General features: G+C 38.7%; 1 non-coding gene across 1 annotated transcript; it reads left to right on the top strand.

Annotated features, from left to right (window-relative positions):
* On the top strand, positions 1–108 carry LOC123459715. The gene has a single exon (XR_006636469.1). It is a non-coding gene; the product is annotated as a U6 spliceosomal RNA (small nuclear RNA).
* The last annotated feature ends 9,350 nt before the right edge of the window (positions 109–9,458 follow it).

Below are 9,458 nucleotides of genomic sequence, written 5' to 3' on the forward strand. Positions count from 1 at the left end.
ACATTAAAGAAAAAGAAAGGGCATTCTGAAATTGGAACAATCCAGAGAAGATTAGCATAGCCTCTGCACATGGATGACATGCAAATCTGTGAAGTATTCCACATGTTAAACAAAAAAGAAAGAAATTGCAGAATAAGTTTTAAAATTATCTAATTATATTGATGCAGGATTTTCAGGCTCAGAAAGGGCCTGTGAATCCCAACTTTTGGGGTCATATCTATTTTAACAAAGAATTGAGAAAACAGACTCTGAAAAGGATGAATTATGAATGATTGAATTTATTAGAGAAAATTATAAATTATGAGGTTTATTCAGAGAGAATTAGACTCCAGGGAGGAGGCTAACTGCAAGACTTAGGCAAAAAGGGAATTTTCCTCCTTGCACAGCTGGCAAAGAATCTCCATCACAGAAAGACAACAGAGGGAGAAAATATCAAAAAAAAGGGGGGGGCCAACAAAATGAGTAGTCAAGAGCATCAAATGAGTTATTACACACATGACAGACCCAGAGTTTAGAGGAAAATAATAAATAAAACAAAGTGGGAAGTCGGTAAACAAAATACATTTGAGAATCAAGCAGAAAAATGCCCAGGCAAGTAAACAAAGAGTCCTCCCCTATAGAAGGAAGAAAACTTACACACTGATATTCAGGTCAAAGAACCACAGGTCAGTCAGGCCACCAAAGCAGAAGAGAGAGACCTCATATTTTTGGTAGACTCCCTTTTATGACTCAGGAGTACTGGGGAGAACTCTGATTGGTTTGTGAACTCAAGGAACTGACCCAAAGAGGCCAGCCCACTGAGATGTGCTAGATTGGGAAAGAAGCAGGCAGATTCTCTCTGGGAACTAAGTCTCATCTTAGATGAGACTGGATTAGCTGTGAGTTCTAGTTCTGCCAAGGTAGTTTCTCTCTTTGAGCCTCTATTGCTACCTAACTAAACTGTATAACAAAACTCCTGTTTGTTCTTTAATATTAAGTTCATCCACAGCACACTTTTTTTTTTTTTTTTTTTTTTTTTGGTATTCTGTGAAGCACAATCAGGAATGCATCTCTGATATCCTGATACCTTCTGAAGCATAACATTACTCTCCAGAATAGTACATGTGCCATTTTCTGATATGGCAAGCTGACCTAGATATTCATTTACATGCCAGCTTATATGCCTTTTATGGACTGTATATTTTCTCAAAAATTAATGCAGATTTAAGGAAAACAACTCCTAACTCAAATATGTATGTTAGTCATGAGAAATCTGGGTTTTTCAGGCCAAAAAATAATAAGGATTTTGGAAATATTGCTCTGCTGCCAGATCTTGTCAAGGTATGAACACAAAGACTGACTGATTTTCTTCGCATGCTTCATGTTTCTAACTCCACTCATTCTTCAAGTTTCAACTTTATCTGTGTTTTTTTTTCTTGTTGATTTCCTTATTCTCCCTTTCCTTAACTTACTCAGATGGGGTAGATTATATGTGTGTGTGTTTGTGTGTGTGCACACAGGCACATACATGCATACATAAACATTTGTGTACATGTCCTTATATCAATCTATCAATCTATCCTATATATACCACCATCTATATATTATCTATCTATCTATCTATCTATCTATCTATCTATCTATCTATTATCTATTTTATGTAGCAGAGTTTAGTACCTGATTATTTGGATAATTGTAGTGGGTACTGAAACTAATCCCTTACTGTGCTTCAGGAAATTTTTTTTAGAAGAAACAAAATTATCCCAGTTGGAAACTCAAAGATTTCAAAAGGATGTAAATAATGGATACAAGGTGAATATTAGCTCTGTGTAGTAACACTGACGTCTTATCTGTTTTCTAATATATGTGGATTTCAATGATAATGATAATAAGTGTTTGAGATTAAAATGATTTAAAGTTTCTAAGGGGTTATATCTAGGAGGTTGAACAGGCTCTAATTTATAATGAGTTCTCATAGTACATAACTGCATTGAGTGGTTAGTGATGTACTTACTAGTGATAACACTAACATTTGTGGCGCAATCACTGTCCACTAAGTTCTGTGCCAAGTGCTTGAGTGCAAGAACTAGGGAAAAAATAAGTAAGTACAACAGAAATTAGTGAAGTGGAAGCAAATACTTGGTAGAGGTATAAATTAAAAGTTAACTTTTAAACTAATAAGCGAAATAAATTCCTAATGAGTTGATTTAAACAAATAAACACCAAATCAGAAATTCACAATTTCCTTCTGTGGAGATTGAAAAAGGTGATGTCAATGCAGATTAGAAAATCTCCAGTAGCAGAGTTGCACATTATATTAGAAAATTTGATTAGATTTCTAGAAAAGCAAACACTTCTTGAGCTGACATAGAAAGTAATCTGATTTTTCTCATTAGTCTGTGTCAGCTTTATAAAAAGTATTCAAGAAGTTAAATATATAATTGAAAACTTTCACACACATAAATTCATATGTGGAAGTATTCACTGGTGAATCTTTTTAATAAATTAATATAGTGGTAATACATAACTTACATGAATGTTTACATAAATGGATTAGAGGACACACCTCTAGATATGCTGTCCTAAAAGCTGAAGCCAATACATGAGTCTGCTCACAAAGGATTAGGGTTCAGATGATAGCCTTTCTCTTCTTCTTTCTCTGTCTCTCTGCATCTCTTTCTCTGTGACACACACACACACACACACACACACACACATCTGTTTCATAATATTGAGGTATACCTTATAGCTGTGCTATTCAGTGACTGTTTTCAACAGAGTCAAAACTCCAAGAACTCAGAAACCATAGAAATGTATTTCTGGCTTAGTAATGATGAAGAACCTGAGTTCTGCTGGGTGTGGTGGTCCATGCCTTTAACTCCAGAACTTGGGAGGCAGAGGTAGGAGGATCACTGTGAGTTTAAAGCCACCCTGAGACTACATAGTGAATCTAGCCTGTGCTAGAGTGAGATCCTGCCTCAATAAAACAAACAGCAACAACAACAACAAAAGAAAAACTTAGTTCTGGTGGGGAAAGCTCCATTTGCAGGTAGCTGGGATCAACCACATTGGTCTCTGAATCTCAGAGAAGAGTTGAGTCAATAAGCTTGGAGTATAGAAGTCTGTAGGACTCCTATGAGCCAAACATAGCTGACAAGTAAGACCATCCAGCTAACTAAAGATACATGCAGTATATCTCAGAGAAGTTTCTGTTGCTGAGGGACTCTATCAGAGCTAACTGCAGAGACCTCTTATTATCTTCTTCAGGCATTACCTCATCCATAAAAGCAACACTGAACTTAATAGTCTTATTACCTAGCATGACATCCTGACATAACACTATATGCATCATGTACCCAGAATGTCTTATTAGCACATGCTAAAAGTTGTTCCATTGAAAATAAGTGGAAGGGTTGGGGTAGTAATGGCATTGGTGTATTTTTAGCTCTTTCCCAGTTTGCTTTATGAAAAGTTAGCATCATGGTTGAGTAAACCTAGGCAATAATATTGACTGGGTTTATTCTACATATTATAAAAGTGAAACTTGTCTTTCTTCTTCCTACCCACAGTGGTATGTACTTTTGATATCATAGACATTCTTTTAATTTTCTAATAAATCATTTAATCATCAAATATTCACCATATCCCAGCTCTTAACTTTTCACAATCCTACAGAAAACAAGAGGCAGAAATATAAGCAAACAACAATTAATACAAAGTCATAAGTGCAGTGTCAGCACTAGAAATCAAGAGCTCAGAATTAGGAAAAGAGTAATTAATTATTCATGAGAGGGCAGCAGGGCTAGGAAAGATTCATGGAACACAGGGGAGAGGATTCCAACCTGAAAGGATAGGTAGTATAAAAGAAAACTTTTCTCATTGCTGTGAAAAAAACACCTGAACAAACAAACAAACAAAAAACTTAAGGGAGGATGGATTTTCTGGCTCCTAGTTTCAGGGCGCTTCAGTATTGAGAGGGAAGGCAGAGCGGTAGGAAAGGCTCAGCCTGCCATGCTTCTTGGAGGTACACAGAGCTAGTCCAGAACAAGGGATGATCCATAATCCCATGAGGCTCAATGTCTCAAAGATTTCACAACCTTCCAGAACATTGCCACCAGCTTGGAACAAAACATTAAAACATGAGTCAGTGATGTATAATGTATATTTCATATTAAAACCATAATATGTAGGTGGGAGACAATCTTGACTAAGGTTAAAGATGGGAACTTTCCAAATATAGAAACATACCCTTTCTTTTGGTAAAACACTTCTGACCATTCATTGTGGGCCATCAGATGCTGGGCACTGCATGAAATGTCAGTAGGAAATGAAACCTAACTCAGGAGACCATTTTCCTATGCCAGCCATGGATATATGGTGAGGGGAATCAGATACGCTGATACATCAGCTATTGTTGCTCCTGTGCGGGAAGGTTTCAGATGGGAAGGAACAAGATCAGCAACCATGCTGGGCTATAGAAGAAGGCTTCTGTAAGAGGACTGTGAAAGATGTCAGGACAGAGTCATTATAAGCCCTAACAGTAGTAAATGGCAGAGCTAGAAGGTGATGTAGGTCATGTCCTCATGTATTACCAGTCAAATCAATTGCTACAACCTCAAGCTTGCATAAAGACCACTGGACCCAATACAGAAAATACTTCTACAAGGGCATCTAGCAGCCAGTGCTTAACCTCATACTGATGGCACTCTTCTTATTAGACATTGTGATGAATGGATTACTGTTTTCAAATATCTAATATAATTTCCCCATTTTTGGCTTTAAAAAATTGCTCTTGTCTAAACTTTACATGTCTATAGTTTACTATGGCAAACATTTACCTTAGCAAAGCTCTGCTGGTTTCTTGCTTCCTTGGAGAATCTTTCTGTTCTTAAGTTCACACTTTCATGAGGAGGTGATATCTATGTGTATAAAGTTACAAGGGGTACACAGACTAATGATCTCAAAGGTCTTAGTTAAGTAAAGTAATTTAGCAATTGGAAAATGTTTAGATGAGAGAAGCTAGAAATGGTGAACTTGTAAGTAGGGATAAAAATTAATTGAAGGGGTTTAATGAAGGACAAATTATGGCCTGGTTTAAAGGCAAAGAGATGAATAGGCAGTTCACAAAGGAAGATATGCAAATGCCAAACACACACTTAAGAAAATGTTCATCATCCCTAATCATCAGAGAAATGCAAATTAAAACAACTATGAGATTCCACCTTATCCCAATAAGGATAGCCAACATCAAAAAATCAAATGAAAATAAATGCTGGTGAGGATGTGGAGAAGCAGAAACAATAATTCACTATTGGTGGGAATGTAGGATGGTACTACCACTTTGGAAAGCAATATGGAGACTCCTGAAAAAGCTGACTATAGAGATACCAACAGAACCAGTTATACCTTTACTGGGCATCTACCCTAAAACCTTCAAACCACAGGCTAGAGAGATTTGCTCAACCATGTTTGTAGCAGCTCAATTTGTAATAGCTAAATGCTGGAATCAACCCGATGTCCATCACTAGAAGAATGGATAACTAAGATGTGGTATATCTACACAATGAATTCTATACAGCAGTAAGAAAAAATGACACAAAGAAATTTGAGGAAAAATGGTTGAACCTGGAACAGATCATTCTCAGTGAACCTACCCAATCACTGAAAAAAAATTGACACATAGTCTCACTCATCTACAACACCTAACATGAATCTACCCAAGATACTTTACATACCCAGCAAGCATCTAATGGACTAGGCACTAGGATGGATGGGAAGGGAGGGGAGGGCATTGAAGGGGTGAGAAACACTAATCTGGACCTAAATGGCAATGCTACCATAAAATTCTACTTCCTAAAAGGCAGACCAAATGGCTGAGCCTTCACTAGACCCTTACAGGAAACACCTGAACCACAAGACACTGGAGAGGCTAGCATCAAGTCTAACCTAAATCTTCTATATCTTCCCTCCCTCCCTCTCCCACTCCCCTCCCTCCTCCTCTCTAACTCTTGTATATTAGTTATTTTTTTCCTCATTTTCTTAGTGGGCACTGACATGTAACCCCCACTACCAGCATGGGGCTATTATCCACAATGAGCTTTTGATCAGAGAAACCTACAAGTTTTCTTAAAGAATGACAGACTTCGGTCAGAGTACTTGATGACCCACCAAAGGTCAGTGGTAAGACCCTATTGCTGAAGACTCCATATGCAACTGACACGTAAAATGGAATGGCATGGCTGGAATCCAGGAGTGAGTCAGTCCCCAGAGAGTCAGCATGTCTAGTGCCAGAAGGTGCTACCTGGGTGACTGGGGGAAATGACCAATATCTGTCCCAGAAACTCATGGTCTAACCTACTTAGTAACAAATAACCTGGTTTGATGCCCACACAAGTGCAATAGTGGCACACAGCCATGGTGGGGAACCAACTGCTCTTTATTTAGCCAACTGATCCCCTCAGTGGTACAGAACCCATAGCTAGAGCTGGGAAACATTTCAGAACCATATCCAAACATACGCCCACTCTCCACTATCAAGCTACCATCAATCATGGGGTACAAGAGGGCCAACACCTATTAAACTCTCCATTAAAAAACTAAGTGTGGGCTGGAGAGATGGCTTAGTGGTTAAGCGCTTGTCTGTGAAGCCTAAGGACCCCAGTTTGAGGCTCGATTCCCCAGGACCCACGTTAGCCAGATGCACAAGGGGATACACACATCTGGAGTTCCTTTGCAGTGGCTGAAAGCCCTGGCGTGCCCATTCTCTCCCTCCCTCCCTTCCTCTCTCTCTCTCTCTCTCTCTCTCTCTCTCTCTCTGCCTCTTTCTCTCTCTGTCACTCTCAAGTAAATAATTAAAAATGAACAAAAAGAAAGTGTTATCTCAATTTTCCGGGTGCTAACTTACTCTTTGTTAGAGAATCTGCTTCTCTTTTTCAGATAGATGCAGATTCTAAGGAGAGAGCTGCCCCATCATACCTAAAAAGGGGCCTGACTGAAAGTAAGGAAAATTAGTGAAACAAACAAGGGTGCTGTTTTCCTGATGAACCAGATACCAGCACAAAGGGAAAGGGGACCAACACAGAGAAAAATCAACTCCTACCAAATCAGAGAGCCAGAGCCTCAGAGGCCCACACCACCTCATCACTGAAGCAGGCCAAAAATGAACCCAACATGGCTCAAGGAAATTTTGTGGAAGAGGGGGTGGAAAGAATGTCAGAGTCACATGTTGGGTCATGATATGCAGAGACATTTATTGTAACAAGAGCTGTGGGCTAACTCCACAATGCACGACCCATTTACATCAACAAGGAGGAGCCATTGAGAGGGGATAGGTCATGGATGAGCCTAAACAATGGTATCAAACTGCCTGTATTTGCTGAAAAGAAAACTAATAAATTAAAAAATAAAAATAAAACCATAACAACTGTACATTGAATCTGGTTGGGTTCATGGATGAATGCTAAAAAAATCTCTGTCTATAGCATAGAAACTTTATTGGAGGAAGAGACAAAAAGAGGAACAAAAGATATATTTTTCTTTATAAGTTGATCCTCTCAGGTTTGTGTGTATGTGTGTATGTGTGTGGCTTATCAAGTTAGGGTCTCACTCTAGCCCAGGCTGACCTGGAATTAATTCACTATGTAGTCTCGGGGTGGCCTTGAACTCACGGCAATCCTCCTACCTCTGTGTTCAGAGTGCTAGGATTAAAGATATTCACCACAACCCCTGGCCTCTCCAATATTTTTAATAGTGACAGAAAGTTGACAAACACACTTGAGAATTTGGAAGATGTTCAAATATCTAAACTTTCCCACAGACTTACCAATTTAGAAAGCCTGAGAGTAGGACTCTGAGATCATTCAATGGCCCTTTACTTTGAGAAAAACTGAATTAGAGAATACACAACAGGCTCCATGCTAGACATTTAGGAAATGGTGATCCCATAGTATTCCACTATTTTCTCAGCCATAGTTTTAGCTATTTCACACCTTGCTCAGTGGCATATCCAACAGGAGTGTTTGGTTGGCATTAGTTAATCCTAAAGTCCATCCAGGAAAAGGAGTGGAGCCAATCCACTTGTATAAGAATGAGACAGGATCATCTTTTTTGATCCTTATTATCAGGAAAAAAAATGCTATCTGGTCACTAAACCACTTGTGTTCACCACAAGTGGCTGGAAGATCAGTTCTTAGGCCTCATGTGACCATGCATTTTCTATTTAAATTTTAGTCCAGAATCTCTCTCCTCCTCCATAAAACCTTCCTATATCACTCCGTATATGGTTTTTTACCTTTTTCACTATTTGAATTTGATGATAGCTCTCAGTATTTGAAATCCCCTACTGTGTAAGGTCAATAGCTCCTATGTACATAAACTCTGTCCGCTATGAACAGTGAAAAGCATGATCTATAAATGTTCATATCCTTCAAAGACTCCTCCACAGTATTTCTTATCTCTGAATGAAAATTTTGTAGTATATTACACAATCTTCACACCTGAGTCTCGGTATAAAGTTTTTGGCTCAAACATCTTATGGCAGGGCCTAAGCATTTGAATTCAAAGGCTCCCTAATAATTTGGAGGTACAAAACAGCAAAATTTCTGACCATATCCCTAAGCCCAGTAGTTTGGGTTTTCAAGATAAAAAACAGTAGTCTAAGATGGTCTGGGTTCTGGGATAGAGAAAATGGAAGGAAGAGTTTGTGGATCTTCTACTGTTCCAAGATTGGGGCTCCAATGGCAAGTTTAGCAATTATTTGTCTTATGTAGAGTGACTATAGGTAGAAAGGGAAAGGAAGCTCTGGTGAACCATTGTAAAGTAAATGCCTTTGCATCATGCTATTCTGTGCTGCAAAACCCTTGCCAAGTTTATGAGTTTCTTTTGCCCTATGATCATTTAATTTCTGATGCACACAAATCTAATAAAAATGTTTCTACCCTATGATTGGGGAAATGACTCAATGTGAGACTACTTGACTTTGGATCTGCATCACTCATGTACAAGCTATGTTCTGTGGCAGGTGTTTGTAATGCTAGCCATGACTGTGGGTAAATAGGGAGGCAAAGAATGTCCCTGAAGCTAGAGAGTTAGGTAGCCTGGTGAACACAGCAATTAACAATGTGGCACCTTCTCACAAAGGAGGTAGAAAGAGATGACTGACACCCAAACGTTGTTCTATGATCTTTTCCACAAATGCACTGTGGGGTGATTGATCTGTACACACACACACACACACACACACACACACACACACACACACACAGAGAGAGAGAGAGAGAGAGAGAGAGAGAGAGGAAGTTTATATCCTAAAGAAGATACTGAAGATAAATTCCAAAGCTTAGTCTTCTTTACCTTCCCTCTTCTGACATGGCATTACTCAATTTAGAGACTATGAAAGCAACCAACTCAGCCACATACACTGAGCTTTTATAGCTGCATAGATTGATTCTTTCATTTTTAACTCTAAATGTGTGATTTTC

Source organism: Jaculus jaculus, chromosome 3 (assembly GCF_020740685.1).
Source record: "Jaculus jaculus isolate mJacJac1 chromosome 3, mJacJac1.mat.Y.cur, whole genome shotgun sequence".
Taxonomy (NCBI): domain Eukaryota; kingdom Metazoa; phylum Chordata; class Mammalia; order Rodentia; family Dipodidae; genus Jaculus; species Jaculus jaculus.